This window comes from Protopterus annectens, chromosome 5.part0 (genome assembly GCF_019279795.1).
Source record: "Protopterus annectens isolate FY-2018-M chromosome 5.part0, PAN1.0, whole genome shotgun sequence".
In the NCBI taxonomy this organism is placed as follows: domain Eukaryota; kingdom Metazoa; phylum Chordata; order Ceratodontiformes; family Protopteridae; genus Protopterus; species Protopterus annectens.
This window is the reverse complement of record NC_056735.1, coordinates 801,507,622-801,523,020: the sequence shown is the minus strand read 5'-3', so window position 1 is coordinate 801,523,020 and position 15,399 is coordinate 801,507,622. Positions and strand designations below refer to the sequence as shown.

Sequence of the window (15,399 nt, the reverse complement as noted above, 5' to 3'; positions counted from 1 at the left end):
TCGACCAACTGTTCCAATGCACTGGCATTGACGAAGTCAAAAAATCTCTGGGCATTCATGTTTGGGCTAGAATAGGTCTTCCACTCTATGGTTGGATAAAGGCACCTAGGATCAGAGTAGATGGTTGACTCTTGATGGATTCAAGTAAGTCCAGATAGGTGGAGTGGGCATCCTGAGTCAAGGCTGGGAGTCTGTAGCTAGCTATGATTTGAATAACTGTTTTGTCAACAGTTAACTGCACTTAGAGTGTCTCCTATGCATCATACTGTTTGACCAGCCTGGAGGTGTGTGTGTCTTTGATAAATATTGAAACTCCACCTCCTTTGGCTTTGTAGCCCTTCATTTGGGGTGTGAAAGTATGGTAGGATGAGTAACCTGGTAAGACTGGTGTGCTCTCTGCAGCTTTGAACCAGGTTTCAGTGACTGCACAAATGTCAGCATCCTCCAGGGTGAAGAATGCTTACAATGAGTGCAGTTTCATGCTAAGACTCCTAACATTTAGCAGAACAACCTTTACACCTTGTTAAGAAGAATTTTTCATATTGGTAATTTTGTGCTCATGACTTTGCCTAAAAAAGGCACTATGGGGGAGGCAAGAGCCTTTGTCAGAAGCCTGAAGCCCAGAGGAGACCGATGAAGGCCATTTCTAGGAAAACATCGTGGTCTGTCAGTCATGTCCTCCCAGGCTGTCAGGTACTGGATCCCCTTGGAATGACACCAGAAACTATGCCAATTGTTAAGGTCAATCATTTTCTGTTTGCATTGAAGCATCATTCTGGGTGACGATAGGATGCTACTTAAGGCTAGGGGCATACCTGCCTGGAACACATATTCAGTGAGCTCAATCATGTCTCTCTTCATACAGTCCAGAGTGGTATGTCTCAAGTCATTCACACCAGTATGGACTATGACAGTCATAACAGTATCTGTTGTTAAGAGACTTGATTGTGTGCATGATATGGCAGATTCTATCACTTGACAAGCAACTTACAGTGACTTCCTCCTTGTCTATCCTGGTGAGGGGCACATCTGTGTGTTTCATGATAGAGTCTCCTATGATTAGTATGTTGGTTTTGTAACTGGGCTTTAGAGGCTGTGAGACACAGGTGTGTGTACTATGTGTGGTGCTTGGTGCTGTGGGCTGTGATATGTGTGTGAGTTTTTGCTTCGGAGGTCTCTTTTGTTTAGCTATGTTTTTGTTGAGATCCTTTGCATATGTAGGAGTGTGTTGTATAGGTGTGGGTAGTGTTAGAGGTGTGGTGTTTGGTGTGTTTGTGCAGATAACCTTCTTAGTGCCAGATGTACTGGCTTGTGACTGAGACAGCAAGGATTCTAGGTTCTTAATGCAATTGCATCTCTCACATATTGTTTTTCTAGGTGGTAGTCGTAAAGTTTTGTCTGTGTACATAAGGCAGGTAGTAGTAGAGGGTTGTCTGTGTAAATAAGATCATTGCTACACTGTCTCAGGATGTCCATATTAGCCAGGCTAGCAGGTGATACCCTAGGAAATTGTTCATTCATGGTTGTCAGAATCTGTGGAAGAGAGGTCAGGGATAGTAGAATGGGTACTATCTGAGGAGTGTACCTATAGGTGTGAGTAGGGCTGGATAAAATTAATATAGTAGCTACAAGCGGGAGCCTCACATCTGTTAACACTCCTTTATTCAGGAATGTGATATGCCTTCAAATGCTTTTTTTCGTAATCTCTCCATGCCATACTTAAATTTTTCCCCTTTTTACAATTTTCCATTATAACTTTATTAAACAACAAATGATTCTTTGTTCCTTATGACTTTCTTTTGTTACCCTTTTTTTCTATTGCCATGACTGAGTTTTCTACCAAATGACTATAAATTCTGTCAGCATCAGTTCCGTTATATGGTCTATGCAAAGTTCAAAGGCAAGTTATTGTTGTATAGTTTTCAGGATATCTTGCAGTTTCATTCTTAAGGTGGAAATTCATTTTTCCTATTGTTAACCAGATTGGTGTTTATTTAGGGTGTGCATATAAGTAATTCTTACTCATGGCTAAATCTTGGTGTAACAATGTTAATACTTTTAGCCAGAAGTTAGATGCTGCATCTGGCTCTGGTGTTTTCCATTTAATAGCTTTTCTTAATTTTGTTTCAGTTTGTCTGGCCGTTACTTCATACCATTTCCTGTCCTGTGTGTTTGAACTTCTTATTCATTCTTTTACTTCTATCTATTCAGCATCTTTGTTATGTTCCACATGGTCCTCATAGATACATTTTTTAGTCAGCAATGAATTTCTTATTTTGTACTTTTCTTTTATATTTTTCTGCACATCTTCTAAGCTTGTCTGCCTGTGCTGTCTTTAATTTATTATTTGTAATAGTGCACAATAGATCTTGGTATGTTCTGATACTACTCATCACTTTTATCACATAGATTTTTCTAAGTATGTTTGTTGATCTGTTCCCTCTCCTATACTCTTCGAACAGTGAAACTTCCTGTTTTATTTGCTTTATAGTTTTGTCTAGTCAATACTTCAGTGACAGTGATATGTTGAATAGTTTGTTTTTTGACAAGTTTACAGTGGTTTTTGGAATAAATGTGGAATTTAGGAGCCCTTGTGTTGGAACTGACTGCTGAATTCTGTTTTTTCTTGTATTAATGAATACAAATTTGTATTTGAAGCTTTTGGCAGTTTTTTCCATGCAAATATTTTTTCCTCTAATATCTGTCTTAATCTTTTCTGAATATCTTCTATCCAAAAATTCCAGTCTTCTTGTATAATAGTAACAATGTATAATTTCTTTCTGATCCTTAATAGTCCACTTTGTCATCTTTATGGCTATTTTTTGGCCAATCACTTTTTGTGTCTTTTGTCTACTATTACTTCCTTCTACAACAGAGTGACCATCCTCCCCATGAGCTTGACCTATCCCCATTGTAGGAATATTTCCATGTGTTGAGGAGTCTACACTGCCATTTCTTCCAGTTCTGCCACCAGTGTGCCTACCAGGATTGTGCACTTTTTATCCAGGGACTTGTACACCCAGCTATCTTTTTATTATTGTTAAACCTACCTCTGTCTATGATATATGGTGTATAAAATACAATCTTTGTATCAATGTCATCTTGTTAAGATTTTGGAAAAATAAAAACAGGGTCCACCTCATAAAGGTAGTCACCAAGACTTGAAGATGAATTCAGTTCCAGCAATACTACTCTCATTTGCTTGTTGATTTTATCATCTCTTCGTGTGGGCTTGATAATTTCTGCAATGTCTTTTGGGTTTCTAATATCAAGATAGGGATGGACCCCATTCCTAAGTCAAAGTATGATTAAAGTGCATGGAATTATTATTGTTTATTCTATGATGTTAGCCAGAAGTGCTCTGCACAGCACCCACAATGTGCTCAGAACTGACTCCTTCAATTCATACAGAGATACATGTATTGGTAACATATCTAAATATGACTGTAAAGTCTTTTTATGAGACCCATTGCTCCTCCTACTACTATATTGAAACTGTCTGGGTATCCTTCATCCACCTTGCTCTCATTTCCCGCTCAGCCCCTTTACATCACATTTCTGTCCCAGACCGGTATTTTCTTGGTGCTGCAGTTTTCCTGCTTTAAAGTTGCTTTTGCACATTTATCAAGACCACATTATATTCTTATATCATTTGAGAATGTTTTGTCCTCTTGCGTTTGTGCTTTCAGTTTTGCATTTGATAAACTATAGTTTTAAATCATCCACAAAAAGATGAAAGTCTTTACTCTGTGTTGTTTTCTGGGAGCCAAATTGAAACCATGACCTAATTAATAGTGTAGACAGATTAATGGCTTAAGGTCAAAACAACAGAGCAGCAGTAACAAAGAGAAATCCCCCTTTGAATTTTTTCAATGGGATAATAATTTGCCCTCTATCATGGCTTAGCTACTAAATGTTTTTCCACTATTTCATTGTCACTGTAATGTAACTGATCAATGTATGGTATATCTTATGCATTTGTAAGCACTCTGTTATCCATGAATGTGAGTTGCTGTCAAATACTTTTTTTTGTAATCTATCCATGCCATACTTAGATTCTTCCACTTTTCACAATTCTGCATTATGACTTTATTTAATAACAAATTACCTTTTTCAGTAGTTCCATGATGGCATTTCATTTCTCCACTTCTCTTCACTTACTACTTTACATTTTTTTGATAAGTCTTTATCTGTTAATAATTTAGCTGTTTAGCTGTACAATAATGTATCATATTTACTTCTGTTATATCACATGCGTTTCTATGAACAGTCTTAATTATTGTGTTCATTTGTTTTATCAAACTTCTAACATTTTGAGCCTTATTGACTTTCTTTCATTGATCTTAATATGCCTATCATCTCTATTAAACCAAGAAACTCTTCTCTTAGATCACTTTCTTTTAAACTAAAGGTACATTCTTTGTTCTCCATTTCCTACTGACATTCGACAGAAAGTTCCAGAAAATCTTCCTGTGTCATATACTCTTCAGCTTCATCCTGTGTCATCCATTGCTCATTCATATTGGAACACACTGACCTATCACTCCACAATACTGATTGTTTCAGAGTTGCCACAGTTTTCTGTTCCTTTCCTTGATGTGCAATTCCAACTGGTTTCCTACTGAAGGCTGCAAAGTATCTTCATGTGGCAATGGATCAAATATTTCCTGCTCCACTGGTTTCTCCATAATTTGAGGACTAATTGTTATAACATGCTGTGAAGTTATCAGAGTTGGATTTTCTACACTAAATCCTTCACTTTGCAGAAAATCCATAACTTCAGTTTCTATTTCTTTAAACTGTACATTACTAATCCTCTTTTCTATTCCCCCCTTTGTTTTCTTTTTTTTTGGTACTGTAAAATGTTCCATATCTATATACCTTTGTCTGCATTTTTTTTCAAATGTCTTTGGTGCCACTTTTTGTGTTGATTAGTTTTGCTTTCTCCTTTGCATAAATAAAGAACTGTATTCAATCTTATTTCCCAGGCCTAATGGTTAAGGTGTTTCCCTTGCAAACACAAGGTGCAGGGTTTGAGTCTCACAAGGGATAATTGGCTAGACTTAAAATGGCTCGCAGTTAGCCTAGTATTAATCTTGGAATCTATGTCCATATTTCTTCTTCAGATGCTGCCTACTCCTCCTGTATCTCCTTACGTTGGAGCTTTGTTGTTCCATTATGCTTTGGTATAACCTGTGTTAGACTTTCTACACTAAATCATTCTCTTTCCAGCTATCCCATGACATCAGCTTCTATTTTTTATTACTTCTACTTTAATAATCTTCTGCGTTCTTTTCTGTCTCCCTTTGTGATCTTATTTTTTGTCTTGTGAGATTTTCCATATCTGGGTTCCTTTGCCTGTATTTTTCTTCAAATATCGTTGGAGCTGTTTTTTTTTTATTTTAATTTGTTTTTCTCCTTTGCATAAATATTGCACCTTGTCAGATCTATCTTTCTTTCCTATGTCCATATTTCTTTTTTATACCTTTCAAAAATCTATAGATTTTTCTCTTTATATTGTTGCACTTCCTCAGTCATTTTCCAAACAGCCCAAGATTTTTTTAATGTATATAATGCTTTTTAATAAATCTGTTATACTACTGAACACAACATTGTGTTTAAAGTTTTTTGGCAGTTTTGTTTGTGCAAGTATTTTCTTTCATCTAATTTATTTTGTAATCATTTATTATATCTACTATCCAGAAATTCTGGGCTTCTTGCATAATAATAACAATACATAATTTCTTTTTTATCCTTACCAGTCCTGTTTATCATCTATAAGGCTATATTTTTGTCCTTTCAGTTTTTGTGTTTTTTGTGGATTCTTTTTTCCTTCTACATCCTCCCCTGAGCCTGGCCTAACTCTGTTGTAAGAATATTTTCATGTTTTCACCCAGCTATCTTTTTTATTGTTCAACCTACTTCTGTCCATGATATATGATATATAAAATACAATATATATATCAGTGTCATCTTGGTGAGATTTTGTGAAAACATGGTCTGGATCATGAAGGTACTCACAAAGACTTGAGGTTGAATTCATTTCCAGCATGACTACTCTCTCTTGCTTGATGATTTTATCATCTCTCCATTTGAACATGGGCATCTGTGTAGTCACTGAGATTTGGTCTAAATTAGTGGAGAGCATTCCAATTTGTGCAGGGATTTAATATCTTCCAGTCATTTAGACGCTGTACAATGCAGTAACTGGGAAAAAGGTAATGATGTCTCAAGATTTACGGGTTGGGAGGGTGGCCTAATGGTTAAGGTGTTTGCCTTACAAACACAAGGTGCAGGGTTTGAGTCTCACAAGAGATAATTGGCTAGGCTTAAAATAGTTCACAAGGGCAGTTAGCTTAGTACTAACCTATGAACCCATCAATCGTCACCCAGAAGATGTCTAGATCAAGCTGGGAAAGCAGCATGATGTTCTAGAGCTTTTTCATGTCCAACTGACCATAGCAAATTCTAACCAGCTGCAGAATGCATTATATGACCTAGGAATGGCACGGCTACTTCTTATATGAACTGCAATAACTCAGAATTATACCCAATAGCATCATACAATGTGATTTCAACTACCCAACTATAGACTGGGACACATATGCTACCACAAGTGTGCAAGCACAGGGATTCATGGAATTTGTTATCACAAATGCTCTAGACCACCTAGTTACAGTACCCACTATGGGAATACCATTTTTGATCTTATCCTCTCAAATATGGAGGGATTATTCTCCATCCTTTGTGTAACATCCTCACACATCAGCTCTGACCACAAAGCAGTTTCTTTCTAAATAAAACTAAAACATGAGTTTTCCTCCACCTCTGGAACCTTTAGAGATTTCTCTAAAGCAGAATTTATATTATGTAATATCCTGGCAAGTTTCAAATCCTCCAAACCATGAAAGCTCGACTGATTATGCAGAAACATACACTACTAAGTTATATCATCACATATAAATCCAAAAAAGTACAAACAGATGGTAAAACAATAAAGCTCAGAGAACTGTACACTATGCTACAGAGTTTATTACACAAATTAAACCATTAATGCTCACAAAAATACATTTTTGTTTTATAGATGTGGGCTTGATAAAACACTCCCATTTAAATAACCCTCCCTTTACAACAACATAAATGAAAAAACACACCACTATTTTAATTAAAGGAACACTCAGACCAAACAATCAAAAAATATACATAAAATTCATTTGTGTTTCTAGCCAGACATTCAATCATGTCAATGACTTAATTTTGCTCATAAGTATATTTTAGATCATTTTGAAAAAGACTTTATAAAAAAGATTTTATATAAGCAATAATAATAGTATTTAAAAAGTTAAATACTTAAAATAGACCTTTGCTATTAATATTACCATTAAAACCTATTATTATACAAGGAGATTTGGCTTCATCTTGTGGATTATTTTGGAAAAACAGGTGAAATAAAGATGAAAGAGTTGTAAAGCCCTTAAAAAAAAAAAATTCCAAGTACATTTTAAAACTACAAATAATTGTATTTAAAATATTTTTAACCTGGAATTTTGTTAAAATTACCTTGTTTAATAACTTTAATAGTTCTCCAGGGGTCAGATGATGTTTAGAATCCCTTGAGTGTAACTAAAACCATTATACTGGATATTTACAATAACATCCTTCATTATTATAATTTAGCTGCTCTTAACTTTAAAAGGGAAGTAATTTATATATGTTTATTCAGTCCTGGTTTTTTGTCGGCTTCCAGGGTAATCTGCCACCAGAGCTCCTTATATTCGATGGTTTCTTCCCATAACACACCACATTAATTTTTATCCACTTTTTCCAGAACAAAAAATAAGTAGTGAGCATTAGTACATTCTTGGCTGTGTTTATATAAGGCACTAGTGTCTTTTTTATTTTTCAAATCATATGTGTGCTCATATATTCTTTTTCTTAGTCTACGTTCAGTTTTTCCGATGTAGAATGCATCACAAGACTGACACTTTGCCAAATAAACACGACCACTGGTGTCACAGTTTGTAAATTCCTTACTTTCCAACACCATATTTCTATACTCTAAGAAAATGCTCTCCTTATTGTAAACATTTCCACATTGTGAACAATGCTCACACTTAAAAGTTCCTTTCCTCTTTTTGTTCTTAACAATTCCCTTGTCATGATTGGATTCTAACAAGTTTTTCAGGTTCCTAGAATTTTTGTAAACAATTTTAATTTTTTCCTTTTTTATTTTGTCCAGATCAGTGAAAGCTAGAAACCTATCCCATTCGTTATTCACAATCTCTCTCACCATTGTTGAACCAGGATTAAATTCTAAGATTAAAGCCTTGTCAAAGTTTTCTGAATTATCTGTGTTTCCCTGTTTAATGGCCATCTCGTCCCTTTTATCATTACCTAAAATAGGCTATTTTCCTGTTCTGCCTTCTAGTACCTCTTTTTCCTCCTCATCCAATAAATAATCCAGGTATTTCCTTGTTTTAAACATCCTTCTTAACAACTCAATTTCTTTATAAAAATCTTCATTATTTCAGGTCATCTTGCAGCCTCTTATATATTGCTCTTTTACAATATTCTTCTTGTAATGCCTAAGATGTGCACTGTCAAACTGTAGGTACAAATTAGAATATGTTGATTTTCTAAAAACTCTGGAATTGAATTTGTCATTTCCTTTATAAATTTCAATGTCTAAGTACTGTAACATCTCACTACTTATCTTATATGTGAATTCCAAGAAATTGGTACTTTTGTTCAGATAGTCAATGAAATTAACCACTTCACTTTCTGAAGCCACCCATAGTATTAGTATATCATTAAAAAAGCTCTTGTAGAGAATCCAGTTCTCCTTATACATAGAATCCAGCACCAACTTTTCCTCCCATGTGGCCAGGACTAAATTGACATAGGTGGAGGCACAGGCCGCACCCATCGCCATGCCTTTAATCTGGTGAAAAAAATCTCCTTTAAAACAAACAAATTTATATTTTAAAACCAAGTCAATAAGTTGCATAACTACCACCTTTTCATCCAAGGTCAAATAATTTTCTTCATAAATAATTTCTTCCAATAGGTTTAGAACTTCCCTATGGGGTCTAGTGGAGAAAAGGTCAACTATGTCAGTGGTCAGGAAGGATAAAGTTTCCTTATATTTTTCTTGATTTAGACTCCTTAGGAAGTCCCATGAATCTCTTTGAATGTTTTTTCTTTTTAACCATAAACCTTTCAACTTACTATTGACATATTTTTGCATGGGGCAAGGTTTTAGATCCATTTGCTGATACAATGGACCTTAAGGGGGGATCTTTTCCATTTTTTTGTGTTTTTGGGATCCCAGAAATTGTAGGAATTCTAGGTTTTTCCACTTTAAGATAATGATAATGATAGGTCTTCTAACATTATATCAATTCTTCAATATGCTATATTTATCTAATTTCTAGAAACAGTTACATATTTGTTGGGATCCCTTAATATATCATTAATTTTTCCTTCGTAACTAAAACCATCCATCAAGACCATTCCCCCTCCCTTGTCTGGATTCATAATTCTTAAATTCATGTCATTTCTCAGCTTATTCAGGACATTAATTTCAGCTGGGTGTAAATTCCTTCTATACTTCACTTTGTTGTAATTTTTTCTGATCTCTTTCTCTACCAAGCCCTCAAAATGTTTTAATTTGAGGGTGTAAAGGTGGATTGTAAGTATTTTTCTCAGTAATCTTTCAGGTTCTACATCAGTATCATGGTCAAACAGCATTTGAAAATTAATCTTTCTTGTAAAAACCTTTATTTCCATCAACGTTTTTGCCAAGTCTCCCTGTCTTAAAGGTATAAATTTGATCCCTTTCGATAAAAGTCTAAAATGTTCTCGAACAGTGCAGTAGTTAGAGATTTGGAAACATTTAAAGACAGTGACCTATAATTTGACCAACATGTATCAACTTTTGTGAAGAGGTCCTTCTACATTGCTCAACTTATAAGAAAAGGTATAGCATCTTGGTCCAGAAATATCATTGTCACACTGTACTCACGCCTCAGGCCCATCAGTGAGTATCAAGCCTTTTTAATATGTACCTCTCCAGGGGTTCACTTCAGTTCACTGAACTTTCAATTCACTGACTTTCATTTCACTGACACCATTTCACTGAAATTCATTTCACTGAAAGTTCATTTCACTGAAAGTTCATTTCACTGACAAGTATTATTACAAAGTAAATGGAATATGCCCCCTTCCCCACTGTAGTGCGACCCTGGAGTTAGAATATATAGTTAGGGGGGTGTGGGGGGGGTGTGGGGGGCGCAGCCCCCCACTTACTTTTCTTCTACTAAACAATATTATATCAAAACGTAAGAATATCATATGTGCCCCCCACACCCCCCCAACTATATATTCTAACTCCAGGGTCGCACTACAGTGGGGAAGAGGGAATATTCCATTTTATTGCTAATAATAGTTGTCAGTGAAATGAACTTTCAGTGAAATGAACTTTCAGTGAAATTAATTTCAGTGAAATGGTGTCAGTGAAATGAAAGTCAGTGAATTGAAAGTTCAGTGAACTGAAGTGAACCCCTCTCCAGACATATGCAATAACTAGAGCTCCCAAAGAAATAACTGCAAAAAGGATGCAGGGCATAAACCACATGACCTACATGGACTGTCTCAAAGCCTTATCAGTATGCTTGGTCTCTTAGACATTATTAAGAGGTTATCTTTGCTCAGACTATAAGGTATTCTCTGACCCAGCCTCAATGGGCATACTTCATATCTGCAAGTTAAAGAGTATCAGAAATACCCATTCCAGACACCTCAGTCTCTTCTGCAACATAAACAGAATGGTTTGGAGAGAAAGGGGCCTGTCCAAAAAGATACCACTACTCTAGAACAGACTCTCAATCAATATAAAGCCAAGATCATCATTGTCTCTATTTATACACAACTGATATCAATGGATGGGAAGAAGGAAATCTACCCCAGGAGTGCCCCCTGTGCTAATAATGGACAGAAGCAGCAACAAAATGCTCTTTCCTGCAGCACGGTCCCCTTTCAATATTCAGTAATATGAAATCAGAAACATTAGTTCACAAATGTAAAAATAGCAATACAAATTATGGTAAGGGTAATTTGAACACCTAATAAAATAAAACGGTTAGGCTTAATATGGCTCTTCAGGGCATTTAGCCTAGTTTTCACCTGTGAGCCTATGAACTACCTACAACACTATTACAAAGTAAATTGAAACATCATGAAAAGGGAATAACCTTTTCTTTTCTGACTGACAAAGATTACAATCTGTGCAACTAGTAGCCTTACTTTATTATTTATTTGCATTTTGTTTTCTAGAAAGATCCAACTGGGCTGTGAAAGAAATCCCCTTTCAGTAGAGGCCTGAGGAGAAAAGCCCCACTTTATAGTAAAGTATTTTATCATGCTTTAGTAATTTATTGCTAAGTGAAAACATTGATTTGACAACAGTAAAAAGTGGAGAAAAGCTCAAATTTTGACAATACATTATACTGATATGCTTTCAGACAGATCAGACAATAGGAATGAATATTTTTTAACACACAGTAGCTCATACATTTTGACAGTAAATAGTCAGCAGTTTAATCCCAGAGAGGAATTGTGAGTTAAAATGGCTTATGGCATCACCACCCTAATACCAGCGGTGTGTATAAAACAAATCACTTTCTTGCTTAAACAGTTCATCTGGATGAAAAATCATAGATTGATTGCTTCAAAGCTTCAAAAAGTAGAAAGTAGAGACAGTTTTAGATTTCCTTATAATGAATATAGCACAAATAGAAGTATGGTGTAGACGACCAACAGCTAAGCAACATCAGTAGCAGTATGTAACTGCAGGTAGCATACGGTTTACAATTCTCTGCAGGAAAGCAAAGGCATTAAGATGGAGAAGAGTAGTAGATGTCAGGACAACATTTTAATATAAAGTGTGTAAATATTTAAAGAAAATAAGAAGAAAAGCAAGAGAAACTGAATGAAATTAAATCCAGTTCGAAGGATATCAATAATGAGAACTTGGCAATGGCTTTGCATTTTTCGGTTAAGTAAAATGGTGATGAAGGTACAATTCCTCTAGTACAACTACAGAAGATGTAATCCAGTGCTTGCTGTTCCCCACTAAACATTACTATCACAGTGTTTTCTATGAATGTGCCAATAGAGAGTTAATATTCTGGGGGCTTTTCAATTTTCTCAACGGTTACCTAATCATGGAGTTAGTATGTTTAAAGAGGAGGAGGAGTATGGGAGTAAAGTACCCAAATGTTGGAATAGTCACCTCTGCAAAAAATAATTCCTGTTTGTGTAATATGTGATCAAAGTTGTATCTAGGCTGCTTCATCCAGTTGTAACGTGGAACAGAAATTCATCCATGAATCATTGCAGAATAACCAGAAAGGGCTATAAATGGAAAAGTATGTTACATGATAATAATGAAAAATGTAACACTGTGTCTTCATTCATACAAACTAGCCCTGTGCTGATAACAGAATGACATTATTATTCTGTCATCAGCACAGTAAACTTTACTTTTTGTTTTTGTATGCAGTTCTTTTAAAATTAGTTATATGTTAGCATCTTAAAACTATGCTTGGAATTGTTTAAATTTTATAATGATTTGGTATTAAATTTACTTGGATAACCCTAGTCTTGTAAGATAAGTATTTTTCATCTGCATTAATCTGGGACAGAACAGAGAAGTGTTAACTGTGGGCTGACAATAAGCTAAGTTCTGCAGTTTGAATCTACTGAGCTACACTTATATCTTTTGTGTGATTTAACAAAGCACTTAAGACCAAAATTCTCTAGTCTCCTGAAGTAAAACACATTTCTGTCTAGAAGAAAATTCCAAATTAAAAATGAAATAATGCGACATGACTTTGTAAAACTGTAAGCTAAATGATTATTATTCAGTCAAAACAAACAGGTAAGTAAAGGTGATACTATAAGAACAGTACTCTTAGGTATATGACAATACACATTACCTGCTTACTAGAAAATTGGTTTGGGAAAAAAATTGTTATAGAATTATAACGTTTAATGTATATTGAGTTGTGTAAATCTCACATAAAGTAGGCTGGTTTTCAAGTATATATTCACTCCAAAAGTACATGATGTCTGATAAGTATATAAGGACTTGATAAGGTCACCTTTCATGACAATTAATCTTACACTTCATATTTTCTCCTGTTCACAGCTGTGTCATACCTAGAAGACGTGATTCAACAATGTGAGAATATGCTGACTGAAAAAAAATTGCTGAAACCGTTTGGCTACAAATTACATGATATCTACAGTTACTGAGGTTTCTGCTGGGATACACACTTAGTTTTCTTTCTTGCTTAAGAAAAGCTGCTGAGATGTATACTTAGTTTTTCCTCTTATTTTATAAAAGTTCCCTCACTGAAGGCAAAAATGCATAATATAAAGCTAAAATCAATTCCAAGTAATCTGTCTTCATGAGTTAGATCATCCGGATACTGTTAACTAGTTTCAGCTAAGATCATTCAATGTAAATGAGAAACATTCTTGCATCCAAATGTAGAAATGTTTTTTAACTCATGCTTATAGAACCCTTGCCAGTAAAAGTCTTCATTTAGCATATCTTTGCTGTGTCATTGCTTTAAGTATAAATAGATATTTTTATAAAGGTGATGATTAAAGAAATGCTGTATGATCCAGCTAGCAAAGTTTTGAGCAAAACCCTTCTTAAGAGATATATGCACCTTGTATTATTACCTCCAATATCATTATTTTTCGCCAGCATTACTAAGAACTGTTGTTTTCCCAGCACTGTTGTTTTCTTTTCACTGTATACTAAACTACTCTCAATTCTATTGTATGGCTATTTTTTATCTTATTGTAAAATTGTATGTGAAACTTTCCACCTTGGAATTCTATTGAAAAGGGGTACTGCTGTCCTGACTGGCTTTCTTGGACAACAAAAGCAAATTAATAATAATGAAAAAATAAACAGTATTCATTCCCATTTGGTATCACCTATGGCAGAACTTCGTTAATATTTGTAGGACTAATTGTAGCTGCAGTAACAGTGCAGAACACAAGGGGAAGCAGCAACACCTACAGGTATCAGAGAACTCATCACACAGATTGATAGCAAAGATCACTACAAGATATCATTGAAAGGGTATAGACCTTACATACCTTCAACATTGTTGTAGCCAGGAACAATTTAGCAGACCAGTTGTCTTCCAGTATTAGTGTTTCCAACAGATAATGTAAAAACTGCAGCTATGAAGGATTGACGGATGCAAGTATAATTAATTTGCAGGACATCATTGAAGTAACTTTAATGTTTGGATATTTTATCATAAGAGTAAAAGGCCCTTTACATCACCTGCTACCACTCATTACAAGGTGACCAAAGGGCTTTCAAATCACCTCAGATATTAAATAAGCATTTACAATCAGGTACTAACAAAGACAGGTATAAAGAGATGCTAGAAAACTGAAATGGGGAAGATGGCAGCTTTAAATATTGAGACTAAGAAAAGAATATAACATTTCTACTGTTATGATTGTCTCAAAAAGACAGTCTGTGAAATTTGTTAATTTCCTATTCATGTTCATTATTTATGCATATATTACAAGAAATAACCTTGTCAGGAATGTGGCAGAAACTGTTTCCTTTGGCTATTAGTTGAACTGTTCAGCAAGTAAGTGAAAAGATGACTGTGTTGCAGCTTCATACAACCCATCAAGGAATCCTTCAAAGAAAGAATGGAAAACAATCAGAAGTGCTTAAAAAGATTTCTATGTCTATATATCAATCTATACATATAGATATAGATATATATATAGATATAGATAGATAGATAGATATAGATATTCAATGGCTTGCTCATTTTATTGGGAATCAAAAAAGCAAACAGATGGTCTAGTTGATGAAAATTCATTGCTCTGTCAATGTACATCATACATTTTCTGTGATGGGCCCACTAATAGGAGAGTGTGCATCTTGATGAATGGAAAAAAAAACACTAGCTGAACATTTACATTGAGTGCAACCTATGAAGAAAAATCATACTAGTGTTCTAAATTTGTAAAATTACTTCCAACAATAAGTATTAGTGGCATGAGAAAATTAAATTGGATTCCAGTAGGAATTAGTGAAAATATTAGCAGTAGTAGTAAGTACTTCTAGAATGACAAGGTAAGCCATGTCTTTCAGAACCTTAAACCATTCTGTCTGAGTATATTATATAGTCTTCTAGAAAGTCTCCACAATACTATTATTTCCTATTAGAAACATATCAGGATCTTAGTATTAGTAATATTAAGCATTTCTGCCTCTGAAAATGTATTGCCTTTTGAAACAGTTAGTATTCAAACATCATCCTTCTGCCTGTGATGTGACAGTTGTGA

At 34.9% G+C, this 15,399-nt stretch overlaps 1 long non-coding RNA gene across 3 annotated transcripts in view; it reads left to right on the top strand.

Moving 5' to 3' along the window:
• LOC122802838 overlaps positions 1-13,850 on the top strand; it is a 36,413-nt gene extending 22,563 nt beyond the window's left edge. For all 3 annotated transcript variants that reach the window (XR_006364996.1, XR_006364995.1, XR_006364994.1), the window contains one exon: positions 13,211-13,850. This is a non-coding gene — a long non-coding RNA (uncharacterized LOC122802838). The remainder of the gene's footprint in view (positions 1-13,210) is intronic.
• Positions 13,851-15,399: the final 1,549 nt, after the last annotated feature.